General features: G+C 44.5%; 1 long non-coding RNA gene across 2 annotated transcripts; it reads right to left on the bottom strand.

Annotated features, from left to right (window-relative positions):
- Positions 1 to 14,993: 14,993 nt before the first annotated feature.
- LOC123047253 (uncharacterized) lies at positions 14,994 to 21,073 on the bottom strand. Of its 2 annotated transcripts, none has more exons than XR_006422868.1 (8): positions 20,484 to 21,073; positions 19,553 to 19,812; positions 19,433 to 19,481; positions 17,885 to 17,989; positions 17,106 to 17,218; positions 16,515 to 16,680; positions 16,321 to 16,427; positions 14,994 to 15,795 (listed from the first exon to the last, which is right to left on the bottom strand). It is a non-coding gene; the product is annotated as an uncharacterized lncRNA (long non-coding RNA). The 2 variants fall into 2 exon arrangements; XR_006422867.1 differs by having other exon boundaries at positions 14,994 to 15,800; positions 20,484 to 21,071.
- Between the last annotated feature and the right edge of the window lie 836 nt (positions 21,074 to 21,909).

The following is a 21,909-nucleotide window of genomic DNA, read 5'->3' as shown; positions in this document are numbered from 1 at the left end:
ATAAAATTCCTACCGAGTGGTGAGTCTGCCTCTCACTCAGAGGCTTAGTTGCAGTACAGTACTCGCCTAAGTTTAAAAGGTCCTACAAGATGGTACGGGTCGGCCACGATCCTCCCCCCCCCCCCGGGGTTGCACCGTCAAGAAGAAGGACGAGATTGTGGGAGCAATCTTCCCGCTCGGAAGCTTAGCTGCAGTCCAGTACTCGCCTAAGTTTGTAAAATCTTACCGAGTGGTGAGCAATCCTCCCACTCGGGGGCTTAGCTGCAGTCTAGTACTCGCCTAATTTTGTTAAATCCTACCAAGTGGTGAGCAATCCTCCCACTCGGGGGCTTAGCTGCAGTCCAGTATTCGCCTAAATTTGTAAAATCCTACCGAGTGGTGAGCAATCCTTCCACTCGGGGGCTTAGCTGCAGTCTAGTACTCGCCTAAGTTTGAAAAATCCTACCGAGTGGTGAGCAATCCTCCCACTCGGGGGCTTAGCTGCAGTCCAGTACTCGCCTAAGTTTGAAAAATCCTATCGAGTGGTGAGCAATCCTCCCACTCAGAGGCTTAGCTGCAGTCGAGTACTTGCCTAAGTTTGTAAAATCCTACCGAGTGGTGAGCAATCCTCCCACTCGGAGGCTTAGCTGCAGTCCAGTACTCGCCTAAGTTTTAAAAATCCCTCCGAGTGAAAACTGGTCTTCTCGCTCGGGGACTTAGCAAAGTGCGGGTCGACCACGACCACCACTCCGGAATTGCACCATCAAGAATAAGGCGAGATTGAGCGTGTCGCCAAGGCGAGCCACTTTCAGGAACATCAAGACAATTGTTGAATGCCTCGTTGATGAGCTGACTGGTCCTGCCGAGTGGTGCGGGTTGACCATGACCCCCCCCCCGGGGGGGCTGCATCGTCAAGAAGAAGGACGAGATTGTGTGCACTGTCAAAGGCCCGTCCAATGGCCGGTACCAAGGCAAACTGCTGACAGGAATGTCAAGACCATTGTTGAGTGCCTCGCTGATGAGCTGATCAATGTTGCTCAAGGCTCGTCCAACTGGTCGACTTCTGATTCTTCTTCAGAAGCTGCATTGAACCAACAAAAACCAATCCGAGAGAAGAACGAGTTTCATTCGAAGATAAACGTAACATATTCAAAGATAAATCCAAAGGTTCTTAACCGCGGATTAAAGTACTCAGGCGTCAGGCCCGAAGGAGTTTTAACGATTACAAAATCACTCGGCATTCCGAGGCAAATAAAGGTGAAGCATAATGTTTTTCAGTCACTCGGCGGGAGAAGGACTGGCTGGGTCACAGAAGCTATCGAGGTCAATGCTGTCGGCAATACGAGTGGCTGCCTCAAGGAAGGTGTCCATGAAGGACTGGAAGGAGTGCTTCTTAGTATTCGCCACCTTGAGGGCCGCCAGCTTGTCTTCTTTAGCCTCCTTACAGTGCACTCGAACCAATGATAAGGAGACGTCAGCACCACAGCGAGTAGAGGACTTCTTCCACTCTTGCACTCGGCCAGTGATCTGATTGAGTCGAGTCATCAGCCACTCGAGGTCTTGAGAAAGTTCTGCCCGAGGCCAGAGTTCGGCGTCCACTCGGGTCATCGCCGCCTTCAATCGAGCCAGATAAGCAACTGCACCATCCAAGCGTGATTCCAATCGCACCAGGTTCATCGCAACGTCATGTTTCACGGGACAATTGATGGGGTCAAGACCCGTCTCGACCCGCCCAGTTTTAGCTTCAAAGTCCTGACAAAGTTCTGTTCCATCACGAAAACAATGAGTCGACAATATTACAACAAATTCCAGTTGACGACAATTAACCTGTCGAATGATCATACCTTCAAGCTTCAGGACAAGTTTCGCAGCAAGCTGTTCCAGATAGGACTCTAGCTTGTCTGTCTTGGTTCTGAGGCCGCCGACTTCAGTGGTCAGGTTCTCCTTGTCCTTCCTCAGTTGCTCGACTTCTTGATTAGCTTCTGAGATGGCGGTCTTCAACTTTGCGTTCTCCTCCTCCAATTTGCCGGCTGAAGCCAGCTTCTGGTTCGCAAGCGTCATCTTCTCACGTGCTTCCTTCTGAGCAGCAGCAAGGTCCAGGTCCTTCTTCTCCAAAGCCTCCTTCATCCTCTCTAAAGAAACAACACTCTTCAGACGAGCTTGAAGTTGGCGATTTTCACTACGCACATCTGCTTGTGTGAAGTCACTCGGTTCAAAGAGACTGAAAGAAAAAGCAGTGGAAAGTGCGAGCTACTAAGCAGACAGGACAGTCGAATGGTTACCTCCCATGATGGTCGTCTCTTGTTGAGCAGTCTTGAGATTCTTCTTTGCGAGTTCAAGGTCAAGTTCAACACTGATATGCTTCTTCTTTAACTCGGAAAGTTGAGCTCCAAGATCACAAGACCTCTGCAGTCAGCAAGAGAGATATGTCAGACGACAAAAATAAGAGACAGGGACAGGGAAAAGTTACTCTAAGACTACTGCTGAATCAAATATTCAACAGTAGTCTCGGGGACTACACCTAGTGGGTGCACTTAGCGTGCCCCCACTGGTTCAGATCAATACTCAGCAGGGTCTGCCCAGCGTGAGTCCAAAAAAAGGGGAGAGAAAGAGTACATTCTAAACCTCAGTCGACTGCCAGCAGTCGACCGTGGTCTCGGGGACTACACCCAGTGGGTGCACTCGGCGTGCCCCCACTGATCCAGACAGTTTACTGAGACTCGGCTCGAGTCGAGTGGAGTGGAAGATTTCTTAAACACTAAACAAAGGAACACCCCAGTGGGTGATCGGATATAAAACAACATTCAAAAGTTCAGTCGGAGTTTTGCTAACCTGAACGTTGGTCTGAAGGGCAGTACTGGCGTTGTAAGCCACCTGACTAGCCTCGTGCATCACCTTCACCTGCTCCATGACAAGGTTCACCTGGCGAAGAGCTTCCCTAGCGGCACTCGGTGAGTCATTTGGGGTCTGATACGCGGCAAAGAGTGATGGCTCCAAGGCAGTCGAAGCAGGTACTGGGTCAGACGCGTGGAGTTGCACTGGAGCGGCAGGAGTCTGTGCAGTCAATCCCGACGGACAATCAGTCGTCAGCGGGCTGGCGAATGTGACGTTGGTTCGAACCGGCTCTCTGGAACGTTCGGCCACCGCCTCAAGCGCTGGATTCGACTGAGGGACTTGAATTTCAAGCCTCCTCCTGCTTGAGCTTCCACTCTTCTTCCTCCTCTCCTGTAGAGGCGCTTCTTATTTTTCATCATCGGGGAGCACAACGATTTCTTGCAGAACTACAGAACGGGGGAAATATCAGATATTTAGCCGATTGACTACTCACTCGACTAAATGAAACCTGGTCGAACGGACTTACCAGCCCGAGAGGTGGCCTCCTCGTCTCCTAGTGCCTTATCGATATCCATGTCAGTAGCAGCGGAGGTGGGGCTATAAAGATGCATGATCCAATTGGCCAGAACAGAAATTTCAGTCGGTCTGCATAAACACAAGTGTGATACTCACCCCGAAGCCACAGGGACGTCCATCTTGATCCGCGGCAAAGTCTTCTGAGTCTTGGGAGGAGCAACCTTGGGCTGCTTGGCAATCTTCTCCGTCGGCTCCGGAGTCGACGTCCGAGTGCGCTTCTGAGCGTGAGTACTCAGAGCCACATTCTTCCCGCGCCCGCCCGCCTGGTCGTGTTGCTGCTTGGAGCGCCGCTCGGAACGCGGTGGAGAGTTGACTTCTTCTTCGTCGTCCGGCTCCTCGCTCTCCTCCTCCTCCTCTTCATCTGAAGAATCCCAGTCGCCACTCTCGTCTGCGCTGGCCTCTCCCTCCTGGACCTGCTCCAAAGCCTACAAGACAAAAAGTCGAGTAAAAGTCAGTCGACATCAAGTGCAGTCGGAACATATACGCCAGGCGGTCGGAATAAAAGAGCATACCTTGTTGGGTGGGTTGTCATCTCTGAAAGGGATGACTCGCCCGGATCCTCTGGGTTGTCCTGATTGCCTGTGATACTCTTCAACCACATAGCCACGGTCTCGGACGGCACTTCCTCTGGGTGGACCCGAGCGGTGTCTTCGGGTCCGAAGTACAACCACATAGGATGATCACGAGCCTGGAGAGGCTGGATGCATCGACTGAGGAACACTTCCAGCAGGTCCAGGCCGGTGACACCCTCATTGATAAGGTGGACCACTTTCTCCACCAACATCTTCGTCTCCACATTTTCAGCAGCAGTCACTTTGAGTGGAGAAGGAGTCTGAACGCGGTCGAATGTGAAGTGGGGAAGGCCAGTCGACTGGCCTGGAGCTGCGGTCCTCGCAGTAGAACCAAGTCGACTGCCAGCCTCTAACCAGTTCAGGGAGAGTCATAGTAGGGAAAGAACTCCTATGTCTTTTCTGAATACCTAAACGCCCACACATCTGGATGACATGGGTCTTTGAGTCACTCGGCTTTGCTTTTTTGACCGACTGGGATCGGATGGTGAAGATATGCTTGAAAAGACCCCGGTGCGGTCGACACCCTAAGAAGTTTTCACACATCGACACGAACGCGTCTAGATACGTGATGGTGTTGGGAGAAAAATGGTGGAGTTGAGCACCGAAGAAATTCAGAAATCCTCGGAAAAAAGGGGTGCGGAGGGAGCAAAAAACCCCGGTCGATGTGGGTGGCGAGCAGTACGCACTCACCCGGTCGAGGCTGCGGCTCCATCTCCCCTTCCAGCAGCCTTGCCACTCCCTTGGTGATTAGTCCGGACTCCGCCAGCTCGTCCAGATCTTCTTGCCGAAGCGAAGACCGGATCCAATCTCCCTGGATCCAGCCCGGTGGCAGCCCCGCTCGCGATGACGACCCGCGGTTCTGCTTCTTGCCTTTCGGCGCCCCCGTCGCCTTCTTTGCGCGCTCTAGCGCCGCCGTCTTGTCCTTCACCATGACGGCGGAGCAGCAGTATTGAGAGCAGAAGAGCAGGGCGCGGTGGAGAAGTGGAGGTAGAAGGAGGGGAAACGGGCGTGCATAGTGCAGACGCCTCGGCCCCGTCGCCTTGTAAAGGGTTACTTCCGAGTAACTTACGCATGGGGCCAGGCAATCCTGTCAAATCCCGCAACAGTCGCGCGCAACGTACGTGGCAAAAAAGGCAGCACAGAAATCGAGGCATCACCGTTTATCCGCTCCGCCCGCTTCGGCGCCCCCCGTCCCGCGCGCTTCCCCGAAATTTTGTATCCCGCGAAATCCGGGATACACAACAGTCAATCGCGCCCAAGATCTTGCACTCTAACAGAGCACTCGGCAGACGATGCCACAAGTTCAATCGACAACTCCCTGAATGGATCAAGGCAGCTGAGTCGACGCTGAAGTGCCAACGTGAGTTTTCCATCTTGCAGAAAACGCTCGCGAAGGTGCAAAGCTCAGAACAAGTTCAACTTCAACCTACTTTCCACTTGAACCTTAATCCATTCGGGGGCTACTGACGAGGATACAGACCTGGGGTAGGGTCATAGGCCTGACCTATACGTCCTACCCAAGGTCACTACCCTAGAAGATCAGACGTCCAAGAGGCAGCAAGAGAATCCCCAGTCAAAGATGTCGAGTGCAATCCACTCGACAATCATGTCACTCGGGAGTCCTCCTACCTACTGTCATTCGACCACCAGAGAAACACTCGACCTACCGAAGACCAGGAGTCACTCAGCATTACAATGGACAGGCATTCACTCCGTAGTCTTTAAGGTCATTAACAACACTTAATGCTAGCGTTACCAGTAACGCCCCCACTTTATGTACATTAAGTCCCTTGTAATGGAGGGCGATGGGGGTCCTGGCGTACTCTATATAAGACACCCCCCCTTCTCTGGCACAAGGGTTGGCACCCCCTGTAACATCACACATATAATCCAATCGACCGCCTCCGGGCACCAAGACGTAGGGCTGTTACTTCCACAGAGAAGGGCCTGAACTCGTAAACCTCGTGTGTACACCTTCACCATAGCTGAGATCTTGCCTCTCCATACCTACCCCCCTTTCTACTGTCAGTCTTATAACCACGACAGACGAAACTCACCCTCGTCCTCAACTGGATCAAGAGCATGAGGGACGTCATCGAGCTGAACGTGTGCTGAACGCGGAGGTGCCGTACGTTGGGTACTTGATCGGTTGGATCGCGAAGAAGTTCGACTACATCAACCATGTTGTTGAATCACTTTCGCTTTTGGTCTACGAGGGTACGTGGACACACTCGCCCCTCTCGTTGCTATGCATCACCTAGATAGATCTTGTGTGATCGTAGGAATTTTTTTGAAATTACCGCGTTCCCAACAATTGGCGAGGACCCGAAGCTTGGAGAAAGAGGAAGGAGCCCAAGATACCTGAAGCCGCGACCTAAAACAACTCCGGGCCAATTTAGTCAGCACACACTGGAAGAAAATGTGGTTCGTGTCCTCCAAAGTATCACATAATGCACAACGCTCCGAGCTCGGGCCATAACGTTTACAAATTTGGTCAACCGGAGGGAGACGACCTTTCAAAGCTTGCCAGAGGAAAATCTTCACTTTAGGAGGAACACGGGCACGCCAAATTGGACTAAATTTGCTAGTGGGGGATCCACCAATAAGCTTGGTATAGAGAGACTTAACAGAAAAGCGGCCAGAAGAAGCGTGGGGCCAGACCACCGAGTCGGCCGTCTCCGAGAGCACGGGGAAGATGGCAACAAGACGCTACCAATCCTCCAACTTTACAGGGAACAGCGAGCGCCGGAAGGCAAGTTCCTAATTATTAGCCGAAAGCTCCACGATGGAGATGTTCGGGTTGGGGCGGTAAGAAAACAACGTGGGGAAGACCACCGAGAGGGGTGAGTCTCCACACCACCAGTCGAGCCAAAAGTGAATAGAAGCTCCATTTCCAACCAGAAACTTGATTTGAGCCTTAAAAAAGGTCAAACCTTGACAAGATCTTTCCAAAACTGAGACCCTCCCCGAGAGGAAGCGAACATATGGTTAGAAAATGCGAAATACTGAGCTTTGAGAATAGAGAACCACAGGGTATCAGGTCCCGTGGTCATGATTTTCCACCATCATTTGATCATAAGGCATCTATTCATAATAGAAGTGTTAATGATGCACAACCCCGCAAGGTTTTTGTGTCTACATATAATTTTTCCACTCGACCAGTCTGTATTTGCGTCTATTGTCCGCAGAGTTCCAGAAGAAAGCACCCCTATGCTTAGCAAATCCGGCATGGGGACCAGCGGATAGGAAATAAAAGCCCATGATAAACATCGGCAGGGAAGAGAGGCAAGCATTAATTAAATCAACCTTCCCAGCACTACGTATTAGGCTGGTCATAGTGGGAGTAACATAGGTAGTAACATAGATGCCACATAAGCAAAAATGATGATGTGGCAAGTAGTTAATGAGGAGAGAGGCAAATAGAGTAACATAATATGTTACCATCACATAACGGTTTCCAATGCATAATGAGTCTACAAAGTAATAAATGAAGGCAACTATGTTACCACACCTATGACACTATCCACTATGAAGGTAGTAACATAGACTAGTAACATATGTATGTTACTAGTCTAAGTTACTCCCCACTATGACCAGCCTTATATCTACCCGCCACGGGAGCACCATATTCCCTACTTTAGCAATGGTAGGAGCAAACTCCTTGGCACATAGGTTGTCCTGGGAGATCAGGAGCTTCTAGCCGAGGAGGCGGACAAGGATTAGCATAAGCAGACCCAGCCCGATCAGTGCTGCAAGTAGGCTCGCTCCTGCCAGTAAAAAAGCTAGCCGCTTCATGTCCGAGCAGTACGGAGAGTGATCAGCGCCCGACGACGGCATGCGTTGCTTGTTCTGCATCTTCCACTAGGCGATGTGAGCGGTGAGCCTCGCCGACCCTAACCGTGGCCTCGTCGGCGGCTTACTCTGATAAGCCCTGTGACGGAACTACTCCCTCCGTCTTATAATGTAAGACGTTTTTTAAAAAAGTCTTACATTATGAGACGGAGGAAGTATGTTGCATGGCGACGAGCAGCTGGAAGTGGAACTGGAGACTGCTAGGTACCGAAATGCTGATTCAGGTCAGCGCTGTAAGTCATGTTTGATCTGATGGATCCACAGAGACCAGCCTGCAGACAAAAGTACAGATCTGGGACTAGTGAGACCGAGATGGCTATATTAAGCTAATTGATTGAGCATACTGTACTGAAGATCTCACCTCTTTCTTGACGCACTTCTAGAATTGGTCCCCGGCGTTGTCACCGCCTCGACCAATCCAGGTGATTATCTGGTCAACGCGATAAATGTGGCCGGGGAGTCCCCCTTTTCTAAAAAAAAATCTGGTCAACGCGATCAGGGCAAGGGGTGAGTGGCAGCATCTCATCATCGACGCCATTGGATGCGGAGGTGGACAACTGCAGAGGTTGCCTAGATTTACCCGCGACAGTCCAATCTGGGAGAGGAGATTTAACGAGAAGGGAAGGGGGAGGAATGGATCGTGCTGGTGAAGATTTGTGGGGAAGTGCGACGGTGGCGATAAATAATTGAGATGGCAGCCGGGAATTGCAAGCTGACGGCCCACTGTTGGATATTTATGTAGGTTTCAACATGATTATTATTTATTCAAATTAACTTGGAATTGTTCATACGGAGTACTATTATTAATGTTTGTAACGGGAAACAACTGATGTGGAATTTAACGTACTGCTTGTTGTGTGCCCACGTACTGCTTGTCGTGTGCTCCGTTTCGGTGTGCAAGTGACGGCTCGCACCGAGTTGCTGCCAACTCTCCACATGGATTCGGCAGGTCATCAACTCGCGCGCTCCAAGCCCTAGAATATTTCTAGATCACGCGGTCGAGGAAGAAAATCATGCGGCAATTACCGCCGTCGTGTACGCGCGTCGAGGAAAGAAGCAAGCGCCAGTATTTCATTTGTTTTGCAAAAATACTGCTGGTACGAGCGTGAAGCCAACCCTAGTTCCGTTCTAGCAAAGTGCACACATAAAAACTCACGGGGGTGTAGTAGATGGAAAGCAAGTTAAGTTTCAAAAGGATCGAGGAGGGTTGGAGTTGCCACTTTGATTCTTCACATCAAACTCTAATCGCGTGTGTACAAATTGCATTTGTATGCATGGGGATTAAGAAAGTAACGCCGGTGCCTTATTTGTACAAGCACGGAGATCGATGATGGCTCGTGTAGTGTACTTGCTACTACTACCTGATTCACCGAGGAAGGTTGTAACACAAGTCCTGGAAGATTCACTCTCTGCATGTTTATCCTTTGGAACTTCGGCGGCACTTCTGTATATCAACTCTTGTCTGGTTTTCTTTGCCACTTCTTCAGACCGGTAACGTTTTTCTCTAATGGCATCCAAAGAACATATTTTATCTTTTTGTTTGGTTCATACCGATTTGGCAAATATTATCATGGTTTCGAAAGTTGGAATTATGGTTTTATTTTTGATGGAGAAAATCCATAATATTATTGAGTAAAACAAACCAGAAAAGCCAAATTAAAATGACGTTGGTGAGGAAAAGGAAATATATTGAAGAATGTGGGACGGTAAAACTGTGTCTATCATAGCTTGCCACATAACTAGTTAAGGCTTGCTAGACATTTAACGGTTTAAAAGTAAGTAAAAAATATGAAATAAATAGGGAGCCTCACTCTAATATAATAAGATGATCCAATGGTATAATTGTGAAAATATGCATTTATGTGTCCTAGGTGAAAAAAACAAGCATTTCAGCTCACTGCAGGATCAATATATATTGAAAATTTTGTTCTTTTTGTCCAGGACACATGCGGTCATATTTTTTCAATCCCTCCGTTGGATCATGTTATATTATAGGTGTGTTGGTTTAATATTTTTTTCAGGATTTTTGAGAACTTTTACACCGTCGAAAACCTTAACTAGTTCTGTGGCAAGCTATTGTAGAAAATCCTACTCCAATGTGGGACTTGGTATATCCATATTAAATGGCTTGCATAATTATTTGTGATTATTACACTGTTCTTTGGCTTGTTCAATATGTGACTATGAGTAAACAGATTGCATGGAAAATTATGTGCAATCTGGAAAAAAAATCAGTGGAATATTTCTCATAAAGTATTAGTATTTATGGTATTCTGATTTCATGAGCATCTCTATGACCTATGTGTATGGGTAAGAGAGGAAACATACTACCCTTTTATTTATTTTATTATTCCAAACTCTAAGCCGAATTGATGAAATAACTCCATTTGATATTTGTAATTTGGGAGACGATTTTTTTATATGGAGGAAGATATAAACTTTTCAAGGGACAGATCCTATCAAATATTATTGACTGCACCTTGCAAAGGTAATTTTAATATTTATGAATGGAATCTGCAAAGATGAAGTGGAGGAAAATTGTGGTAATTATACCAAATTTGCATGAAAAGGAATTCAGTGAAATGTCTATTATGGCATCACTTATTTATGGAGGAAGATGGGAACCACTCCGTGAAAAAGGAAATTTGCTCTCCTTCGGGAAATTTTGCCATGGAACTCCCCGGTGGAGGAAAATTATTATTGCTATAGGACACTATATGCATTCAGTGAAATGTCTATTATGGCATCACTTATTTATGGAGGAAGATGGGAACCACTCCGTGAAAAAGGAAATTTGCTCTCCTTCGGGAAATTTTGCCATGGAACTCCCCGGTGGAGGAAAATTATTATTGCTATAGGACACTATATGCAAATTCAGTGTGAAGGGATTGAATGTATGGTTCTATATTGGAACCCATTGTTTATGAAATACTATTTGGAAAAGGAAGAAGTGGAAATGTTGCTCAATGATAAAATCAGTGCATTACGGAATTTCACACAATGGTCTATTCTTTCTTGATGGTCCATTGGAAGTTACCAACCCGAACTATTATTTGGGGAAGATAACTCCATAGAGAGGAATGCTGATAACAGGAACACATGCTTGGAATTTATTATTTTTGTCATGGATGACTTGGTCACTTATCATGGAACCGAATCGAGTGGCTTACTAATTCCGGAATACAAAACTTTAGTGGGAGGAATTTGGCTTTCTAAAGCACATATATAATGGTATTTGACTTGCACGCAATTTCTTAAAGTGGAAGGAGAGAAAAGCTTCACATAGTTTTTCTCATATACATATGGTATTTTTTTGGTCTCTCTCACTAGAGGTCGGATTGTTTATCATTTCATTCATTGATGATTGCACTTTATATGGTTCTTTGTTTATCTTTCATTATACAAGTTAGAAGGTTTTATTGTGTTGTTCACATGTTGTACTGAAGTGGAAAATCACAAGTTATTTGTGCCCCTCTTCGAGCATTGGGTGAAACCCTAGGTTCTGGTTATCCAGATCGGAGGGCGATGGCGTCTCGACGTCGTTCTCCTTCATGAAGGCGTTGTCTTGTATGCTCGCGGCATCCTCAGGTTCTAGATTTGGAGAAGTTGGTTGTCTAGTTGTTGGTTTGAGCTGCTTCTTAGGGCGGCGAGTGTTTTTTTTTCACGTGTGCGCGCGGGGGGGGGGGGGGGGGGGGGAGTACCTCCTCCTAACCACACTGCAGTCTCAGGAGTACAACGCCTGTAGGCAGCTAGACTATTTGACAAAGCCCTCCAATTTGCGAAGAGTTTGTCTATGCCACCACGTGCCAACTGACCCCAAGCCTTATGGTGTGGTTCTCCCCCCTCTTGATTGTCTCTCTCGTCCAACAAGCATCCAAGGTGCATCACATCTTCAGCAACAAATGTCAGTTTAGTCTAAGATGTCTTTAAAAATCTGGGAAGATAGGTATCAGAATTGTCACCAAGTCTCCTGTTGTTATCGTGGAAAGAGCTCGACGCAGAGGCGCTTCCTTTTTACCCCCCACCCCCCACCTTTTCTATTTATTTTATCTATTTATAACTATTTATTTATTCATTTTTGTAAAAAAAATGGACATTCTTTATTAGAACACATTAACACTTGTTTCTGAGAAATTTGAACATTTTTTTTTCAAAACCTGAACATCTCTTGTAAGATTTATATACATGTTTTTCACATACAAGCCATTTTTAAGAAAACAACAATTTTTTATACACGTCAATATTGTTTGAATTTGAAACACATGCAAATTTCATTTCACATACAACGTTTTATGTATGCCAATATCTAGATAATTTTTAAAACACATGAAATTTATTTTTAATAGAAAATTTTACATTTAATAACATATAAATTTATTACTACTAAATTACTTGTTAGATTTTATATAGAAAAACAAGTTTGCTTAGGGGGATATGGAAAACAAGAGATACAATATAATCCCATGCATTCCGTATATGGGCTAGACTCGATCCCGACCCCTTGCTGCACCGACAGCTCGCTTTGCGGCCTTCTTCGCCATCTTATAATATTTGTTTTATATATTTATAATTATTTACTTATTCATTTTTGTTAAAAAGAATGGATATTCTTTACTAGAACACATTAACGCTTCTTTCTGAGAAATTTGAACATTTTTTTCAAAACCTGAACATCTCTTGTAAGATTTGCATACATGTTTTTCACATACAAGGCATTTTTAAAGAAATGCCAACACTTTTTTATACACGTGATATTTTTTGAAACACATGCAAATTTCATTTCACATACAACTTTTTATGAATGCCGATATCTAGATAATTTTTAAAACACATGAATTTTTTTTGCATAAAAACATTTACATTTTATAACATATAAATTTTATTATTAATAAATTAATTGTTAAGTTTTATATAGAAAAACAAGTTTGGTTAGGGGGATATGGAAAACAAGCTATACAATTTAATCCCATGCACTCCATATATGGGCTAGACTCGATCCACCGAAGCCCATTCTGCCCCTCTGCCAGCTTCCTCTCTCCAATTCTGTCCTTTCCGCAGTCTCTCCACTCGCACAGACGGCCGGACAACGGCGCAACGCGCCTCCACCACACTCTCCATCCTTGCCCACTCGCCGGCGGCGGTCGGCAGGCATGAGCTTCCCGACGGCGACCAACTGTCTGGTCGTTCCCGAGAAAATCACTTCCCGACGGCAGCCCTCTTCAAGCCAATTTGTGCTTCAGGCCCAACCTCCGGATGCATCTTCAGGTTCAGACGTTAACTGAATCTGCGTCGATTCCACCACACGTTCCTGTCCGGACGCAGTGATCCATCACTGCCAAACACGGTATGTTAGCATATTTTATCTCCAATGTGGTGTGAACAAGCTGTGAAGTGCTAGCATTGCTCAAAGGTTTTCTCTGTGGAGTTGACTGTAAAATTATTAGTATTTCTTAATCAAATTATAGGCTAAACCAATAAATTAGTGAAAGAGCTAGTACCAGCCCTATTTATTGGGGAAGGTGCTATATGATTACTTATAAATAATGCTATTCAATGTACAAATCATTGGTCGTTGGAGATGAATTGCATCGAAAGTACGGTCCACTAAAGCGATGGTTCCATGATGCTTGAGCTATTAAACAAACATGTTCACAGCAACACATATGTAAGTCTGTAACTAGTAAGCATTATTGGTTTGAACTGTTCAAAGACCATCATGTGTTTTAGTGTACTGAAGAACCTGTCAATGCTAGCGTTGCTCAAAGGTTCTCTCTCCGGAGTTGACTGTATAATTATTATTTCTTGATTGGACCATAGGCTAAACCAATGAATTAGTGAAAGAGCTAGTACCTCGAAGTTCCTGCCAGCTTTGCTTATTGTGGAAGGTGTTATATATATGCTAACGTGATGAAGAATGCTATTCAAATGCAGAAGCGGATGATGTTAAGAATACAAAATAGCGATGGACCGTCCTCACTCCTCATGCACCCAACCAAAGGCATGTTCTAGTACCAGTGAATATTTGACTTCTCAAGACAAGCGTATAATTGGGCCGCTGCCCTTTCGGATGGTCCAAGCACCAAATTAGGCCAACCGTCAGTGGCATCCAAAATAAGAAAGATGTTTAGGGGCGTAGAACTTTGCGTGTTGAAGAGAAAGATCTGCTTGTTATTTGATGTATAACTAGATGACTCGTTGCGCCCATGGCACAAAAAGCGAGAGCGAGCCAAGTATTGAAAGCATACATACATGACTGATTTAGAACCAACTAAATAGATACTTATATCTCATTACATGGTACCATGATAGACTAAAGGAAGTAATGAGATCATCTGACAATAGCATATATTGGTTTCATAAAGCAAGCTACAGTGGCAAAGATGCATTGTATAGCTGCAATAGCATACATTGTTTTTATAAAGCAAGCTCCAGTAGCAAAGATGCATTGCATAGCTGCCAACTGGGAAGACCGGGAGATGGAAGCGATGGTATAATGTAGAATGAGCATTCAAACCATGCACAACAGAACATTTAGATGCAGTCGATACATAGCGTTATAAGAGAGGCACAAGATCATTTTACAGTAGCTTATTTACATTGCTAAGCAAGGTACATAGGTACAGATGCATCATATAGATGTTTCCATGGTAGATGACTCGTTGCATCCATTGCCAAGAAGCCTATTATAATATTTTAGAATGAAACAATAAGCACGATTCCAAACCTCATTTCTATAGCATAATAGGATGAGAGGTAAATAGTTTTTTAGATAGTCCTCGGATATTCAAAGGTAATGTTTATGGACCATATATTACATGGCACGATATAAGAATTCATGGATCTAAAGAAGGTAGAGTAAGCACATCATCACATAGATCAAAGAAAAGATAAATGTACGTAAGCACTAAAGCATCAACTACTTCTTTTGACTAAGATGGAACTTGCCCACTTATTTTGCCTCTGAACAAAGTACAACATAAAATCTCACTTTGATCCAAAGACATTATGTCTTTTTTACGGTTTGTGCGGCAACAAAGTTGTTCATGATAATACATGCATAAGAAGTGAAAAATATTTTTGATTTGCACAATGCCATGCAAAATGACTCTACTGCCCCCGGGCAAATTTGCAATTCTGTTCAAATTTTCTTCTCCATGGTTGACTACTGGTCCTTTTTTTGGCAAACTCCGAGCCCTACCCTCCCAAGGAGGGGGCCTCCCTGCTTTCATTAAAACCAGAACCAAAAGGCTCCACCAGGATTACAATTTGAGTAACATCACAAGCCTCAAAGATAAAAGAAAATTACAATCTTGCCCTCAAGATACATGTGCTGAGGGACAAAAACAGACGTCAATAGTTGCTTCACGGACTGCCACCAGGACACAGAACACCAACCACGTGTCTGGCATCCTTGGTTCCATCGACCAGATCTTCGTCCTGTTCCCCTCCCCCTTACTCGTACTGAAGTGAAGTAAGAAAGCACCAAGAGGAGGCCGACGAGGGCACCTTGGGCGCCATCTTCGTGGACGGCTCATGTTGTAGCTTGGCAGCGGAGCGGCTCCTACTGCAGCTCAAAGGCACTGCATCCCGACAGCTCGGAGGCACAACAACTCCATCTGCATCTCGGTGGCCCGGTAGGTCCTGCTGCAGCTCGGAGCTGCGGAATCGGCAAATGGGGTCGTCGTTGCTCGTATCGGCGAGCCGAATCCTTGCAGTTGCCACTGTCGCTCCCTGAAGCTGGTGACTTTCCACGGCAAAGGAGGCTCCAGCAAGACCACAATGGCAGCCGTTGCCGCTCAGGTATACACTAACCTCCTTCGGTGTTTGATGAATCTGTAGAATTTTTTGGGAGATCGTTAGCTCGATCTCCACCGGTAGTTGTGACCGTCGCTGCTGCAAAATCCCAACTTAGTTCACCCCTGCAGCTTAGCTCGTGGAATCCATCATCAAGGATGGGTACCTGGGCCTGGATAATACCTAACTGATCTATGATGAAAGAAAAGAAATGAAAATCCAATACACATCATCATAAGCTTTAATTTATCAAGAAAAACACATTTATAGAATTTCTAATTAGCTCAATTTATAGTAGAAATAAAAGTAAATCACATGTTCAAATGAATGAAGAGGGCTCAAGACCTCGAACCAGGTGTGAAAACCCTGAGTCAGATAAATTCTAACTGCACACCTGTTTATAGTTGTCCCAAAATAAGTGTCGCTGAGTACTAATTTTGACACTTATCTCATGCATTTGATGTTCCCTAAATCAAAGAAGAAAATAATGCAGGAAGTAAGTAAAGTCCAGGCTGGTCAAGTCTCCAGTGACAACCACTATGTGGGAAGAATTAGACTCTGTTGCTAGTTAGTATGTACAAGACACAATCCATTCATGCTAACATCATTTGCTATTAGACTCTTAAATCACACTTAATGTTTCTATTTCCTAAATTAGAATAGTGACCTCGGTACAGCAAAAAACAAAAACGCATGCAGCTAGCTTAATTACCTCAGAAAGCTATTAGCAAGGTAGTAGCAAAATCTTAAGCTCCTTCTGGTTCTTGCTCTGTTTCCACTTGAGCAATCCCTCCCTGCCTCTCAAATCTTCACCAATGTCTGCAAAAAGCATGCACATGGGACTGCATTCAGATAGCCAAATGAACAAATAGTCAGACCAAGTCATTCACTATAACCAACAATTACCTTCCTAAGACATAACTTGAAATCCTCTAGATAGCCTCGTTTCAAAAGAGAAGTTGAACAACCATCGGATGGCAGAGACGCCAAAATATCTTAAATGATACAGCCATAGGCCAATTTCCAGGCATTATTATGTCGCATAATTGTACAGTTGTACTTTCCAAAGCACCTACAATGAAAAGTTAGAAAACCAATTTTGTCCTTCATCATGCAAGTAACGAGAAGACACTTCCTTGATGAGTGACCTTACTGAAGTACCCAAAAATCAAAACAAAACGTTAACTACAAGAGGGGAAGTAGACAAGTAACTTTCAGATATTGGTGTCATTTAATATCAATACAGGAAGATGCTTATCAATAACTATATACAGTTCTTATTCCATTCACACATATTTCTTGCCTCCTGATCATGGTATTGTAAAGGGGACTAAAGAGACAGGTTCTAGGGGAAAAAGTAATAGAGCTATAGGAAATAAAGTAACTCATTTAGGTATGACTATGGACAAGGCAAAGGTTTCAGAGAGAAATTGAGGAATAAAGCAATTTTCTCAATCTAATTACTTCAGAATCATCGGAATGAGAAAACATTGATACCTGCTACTACATACTGATCCATTTGCTTCTCTTCATGGAAGAGTACCATTAGTCCTCTGTCCACATGACACGAACATAATGGCCATCTAACATCAAATAATGTCTTCTTGAAACTGAAACATAGAAAGGCAAGTTTGAGGTAGAAATAGAATCACCTATGTTATCACAAAAAAATTAAGAAACAAAGAAAACGTCCAACAAGAGACTTGCAACCCATCCTAAAAATCCTATAATCTGAATGACATCAGATTTAGCACAAGGCAAAGTATGTATCTTAATCTTATTGAACCAAAGAGAGTAAAACAATAAAATTGTGAACATTATATACATTAAAAATATAAGTGTCAAAGACCACCGGTGCCATTCTCATCAGCATCGACCAATTTTGTGAAAGTAAAAACCATCAAACATGAGAACCGTACCGCCCATCCTAAAACTCTTGGAATCCGATACACGAAGAAAATCAGACACATGACTACCATACATCATATAAAAAATTAAGTTATTTTAATTACTGAGAAACCATGCATCTATTGCCAACAAAATTGGGGCTTCTCATGTACATCAAACCAACAAGTGCAGCTACAATTTTAGAAGTATTTTGGTTTGACTAAAGCAAATGCTAGTCCTCGCACAAGACCCCTTCCAGCCTCATGCTTCAACCTAACACACCTTGTACGTAATACATCGAGGGCCCATGAGCACAAAATAGAAATGAATATATACGCTAGTAAGACCAGAAATTAACAAATACATGGAGCTTAATCATATTGTCTTACATGCATCAGGATGTAAGATGCGGTGACCTTGGCACCACAACCATGGAGACAACCAGTCTGGACATGATGGTGGCAGGGATTCAGCAGCGAGAAAAGGAGGAGACTCTGAAAAGTAAGCGCAATTACTAATCATTTTTACAGTTGCTGATTTAGATTCCGATTCATACTCTAAAATAGGAGGGCTAAAATTTTGTATTCAACCGCTATAAATAAACTACACAAGATGATAGTGAGACTGTGCGTAGAAAGCTAAATGTGCAAGATCGAAATTTTTGCTAGTAAAAGACTTAGCATTTTCTTCTTGCAGAACGTACATCTCTATTTTTGGACAAAAGAATGCAACACATACAAAGAACGGAAAATCGCCATCGAACAAAAGCCATGTTCCACCATTCAAGTATCTGAACAAACAAGCATGCGATTGGTAGCAGTAGTGAATAGTATGCATAGATGTGTCGGCAAGTAACAAAGATTAGCGAAAGGGAAACAGATTATCCAAAAGAAGAAAGGTTTTATATATTTTCAACGTACCCAGCCATAAAATCATATGCTTCTTGATTAACAAAATGAACACACAATTAAGCAGGCATAGGAGGTGCACAATCATGTACCGACAAAAAGAGTTCTGAGTTATGCACATATATAGAGATATAGATAGTGGTGTTTTGAAAATAGCTCTTCTTAATTCTGCATTTCTCCGAGGTACATCTATAAGAAATGCAGAGTGAAGCTGATATTTCCGCTCTATCCTCACAAATATTTTATTTTCAAGCCAATGATAAATTTAGATTGCTACTATTATAACTACAGTACGTATATCAGAGATATTATGGTATAAGCACTTAATAAACTGCTATCAAAGAAGTATACATGACATAAGGAGTATTTTGTTGCCTCGACAATTAAAAAAAATAGAGCAGTACAAATCTTTAAAGGAAAAGGCAAACCGAACTTGCAAATAGTGTGGGTTCCATCAATTTGCACAGAATTTAGACAAAGAAAAGAAACTGAATTCAGACCACAGAACATGGAAACCATGGAGAAGGAAAATCAGGAGATGCCAAAACCATTCAGCAATTTTGTCCCTTGGACCTAGAAGCAAAGACAATTTACTTATATACATTACACACCCAAGAGCTTGCAGCAGGGTAATGAATAAAACAGAACTGCAAGTCTGCAAGAAAGGAGCATATTTACCTTATTAGTTCCCATTGGATTTCTAAGCTACAAAAGTTGTTACATTAATGCTCTCAAGATTGGTAGGTTGTACCCTTTTCATAGTGTGCTGAAACTGTAATTAAATGAACTTTAATTGCATAGCTCTTGCAAGAGTATCACTTCATGTATGACCAATTGGAATCCTTGCTCTGTACTTAATAATTTTGCACTCCAAATAGCTACAACCCTCTACTGTTTTTTTAACCAAGAAGCAATAATGTGACCATAATTCATGGCAAAAAATGTTCGTTGCTCGTGTTAGAAGGATAAAATAACTACCTTTCGTAGGTACTTCAACTATGAAAGAGCATGTAATAATTAGTGATTTACCTAAGAGTAAAAGGAACGCAAGTATATTCATTAACTGCCCTTGTACAACCTGCAAATTGATTATGGAATGAGTTTCTGACGGGAAATAGAAAACACGCAACACAAAAGAACAGTAGGTACCTGACATAGCTCCAACGTGGTAAACTTTTTGAGTGCTTCCAGTCATCTTTGGTGCCTTACTCATGTCTGGAGTCTGGACATTTCCCTGCTCGTCGAGGTCAGTAGGTACCTGACATAGCTCCAGTGTGGTAAACTTTTTTGAGTGCTTCCAGTCATCTTTGGTGCCTTACTCATGTCTGGATTCTGGACATTTCCCTCCTCGTCGAGGTCACTATTGCACCACTACTCACGACAAGGCTCATGTACCAAGTATGGTCCAACTGCCAATAGACAAGCAATGTTGCAGAAAGCAATTGAGGCATTTTCACTAAGTAAAGCTACAAAACCATTTAGTAAAACCCAGTGGAACTATCCTACTACATGACTGAATCAATGAAACATAACAGGAGCTGCAGAAGCCATTCTAGATCTTTTTCACAAACCAAAGGTAGCATTTTAGGTACTAATTAACCCTGGGGCATATATTATCATTTAGTCAAATAACTGAATCGAAGAAAATTGATAGGAAGAGAAGGAATGGGGGTGTTTCAGAACCATGGTTACACATACATGGCATACATCTGAAAAAGGAAAAATGAACAGCCTAAATACATACTTGAAGGAAACAAGATAAAATAAACTGATGTACGAACTGTAATGTGGTGAGGTTATTAGTAGACATGATAAAATACGTATGTACAAGTCATTAATTAATAGATTATGAATAGGAAGACCTTGGAAACAAGGATGAAATTAAATCTGGAAAGGAAACAAGAATAAATCAAATCTGACTAAATCCAGGAGAGTACATGTGAAGAGAGGGAGAGAGAGAGGGGCAAGAAGCACCTGATTAACTTTTGGATTTATATGGTGTGCTGCCCCAATGGCTGTGTGTAACAAGAAAGAGGGGTTGGGGAAGAGAGAGAGGGCACAAAGGGGAGAGGGGGAGTACCTGCATGTGAAGGGGAGGCTGGCCTCGCCGGCGTCCGTCCGACCCGTTCCAGATCGGGAACCTGGGAGAAGGTGCGGAGAGGTAGGGGCATCCCCGTCGCTCACCGGCACTCGCCGTCAGCTGCATCGATCTAGCCACCACCAGGACACTCTAACTTCTTCTGGGGTCTCCTTTTCTTCTTCCAGATTGCGACCAGAAGCACCCCCGAGAGAGAGGGGGCTTGGGGAGGTCGCTGACGAGGGTGGGCTAGGCCATGGTGGTAGGGAGGACGTGAGAGAGGAGGCGGAGATGGGCGGCGGCGCGAGGCGAGGTGGGGTCATGGGGAGGAAGCGCGAGAGGAGGGAGGCGCCTGCGGAGGGCTCTAGGGTTCCTTTTACCCAGGCCACGATTGGCAAGGACGCGATGCACACCTCGTGTACCAAAAACTGGAGAAAACTCACATCAGTAGCATGACCCCACAGCCAACGAGTCCCACCCGTCATCCTCTCTAAAAGCTTACACTAATGTGAGAAAAAGCCAACGGTTGACCAGCTGCCAGCAGCCAAAAAAGTACTGTGGTGGATTCATCGTGCGGTGAAAATCGTCTCGCGCGAGGAGTGCCCCTAGAATGGCGGGTACTCTAGCGTGGTTTATATGTTCAATTATACTACGTAAGAATCTTATTTAGGTAGTGGCGAAAACTCAAAGGTACCCAATTGTAGCTGTGGATTCCCTCTTGTCTATATATAATAGACTACAACAAGTCAGGCATTTGACCTTTAACCGCCAATCAGTTAATACAACTACCTTCATAAGCGAGCTGCAGCCACATATATGCGCAGCTCATGTAGCTAACAGTGTACCTTGTTCAATTAGCTCAAACCCCAGAACAAGAAACATCAAGCCATCATGTGGTTGAAAAACCAGCCACACCTTCACAGCCTCCTGGGCATCCTTGTTCTCTTCATCCTTGTTTCCACAGCATCTGCTGCGAACCGTGGGTCTGACATTCTCGACAAGGGCCGCAACATCACCGACGGCGACACCCTTGTTTCGGCTGATGGGTCATTCACCCTGGGCTTCTTCCCTCCCGGGGTGCTTGCCAAGAGATACCTTGGTATATGGTTCTCCGTGTCCGAGGACGCCATCTGTTGGGTAGCCAACAGAGACCGTCCTCTCACTGACGCTCGTGGGGCACTGGTGATTAGTGACACGAGAAGCCTTTTCTTGCTCGATAGCTTCGGCCAGGTTGTGTGGTCTTCAAACACGACAGGTGCTGCCTCCACGACACTGCAACTGCATAATTCAGGAAACCTTGTCCTGAGCGATGGGAGTGCCAATGGTGCTGCCAGAGGAAAATCTTCACTTTAGGAGGAACACGGGCACGCCAAATTGGACTAAATTTGCTAGTGGGGGATCCACCAATAAGCTTGGTATAGAGAGACTT

This window comes from Triticum aestivum, chromosome 2B (assembly GCF_018294505.1).
Source record: "Triticum aestivum cultivar Chinese Spring chromosome 2B, IWGSC CS RefSeq v2.1, whole genome shotgun sequence".
In the NCBI taxonomy this organism is placed as follows: domain Eukaryota; kingdom Viridiplantae; phylum Streptophyta; class Magnoliopsida; order Poales; family Poaceae; genus Triticum; species Triticum aestivum.
This window is presented reverse-complemented; position numbering and strand designations above follow the sequence as displayed.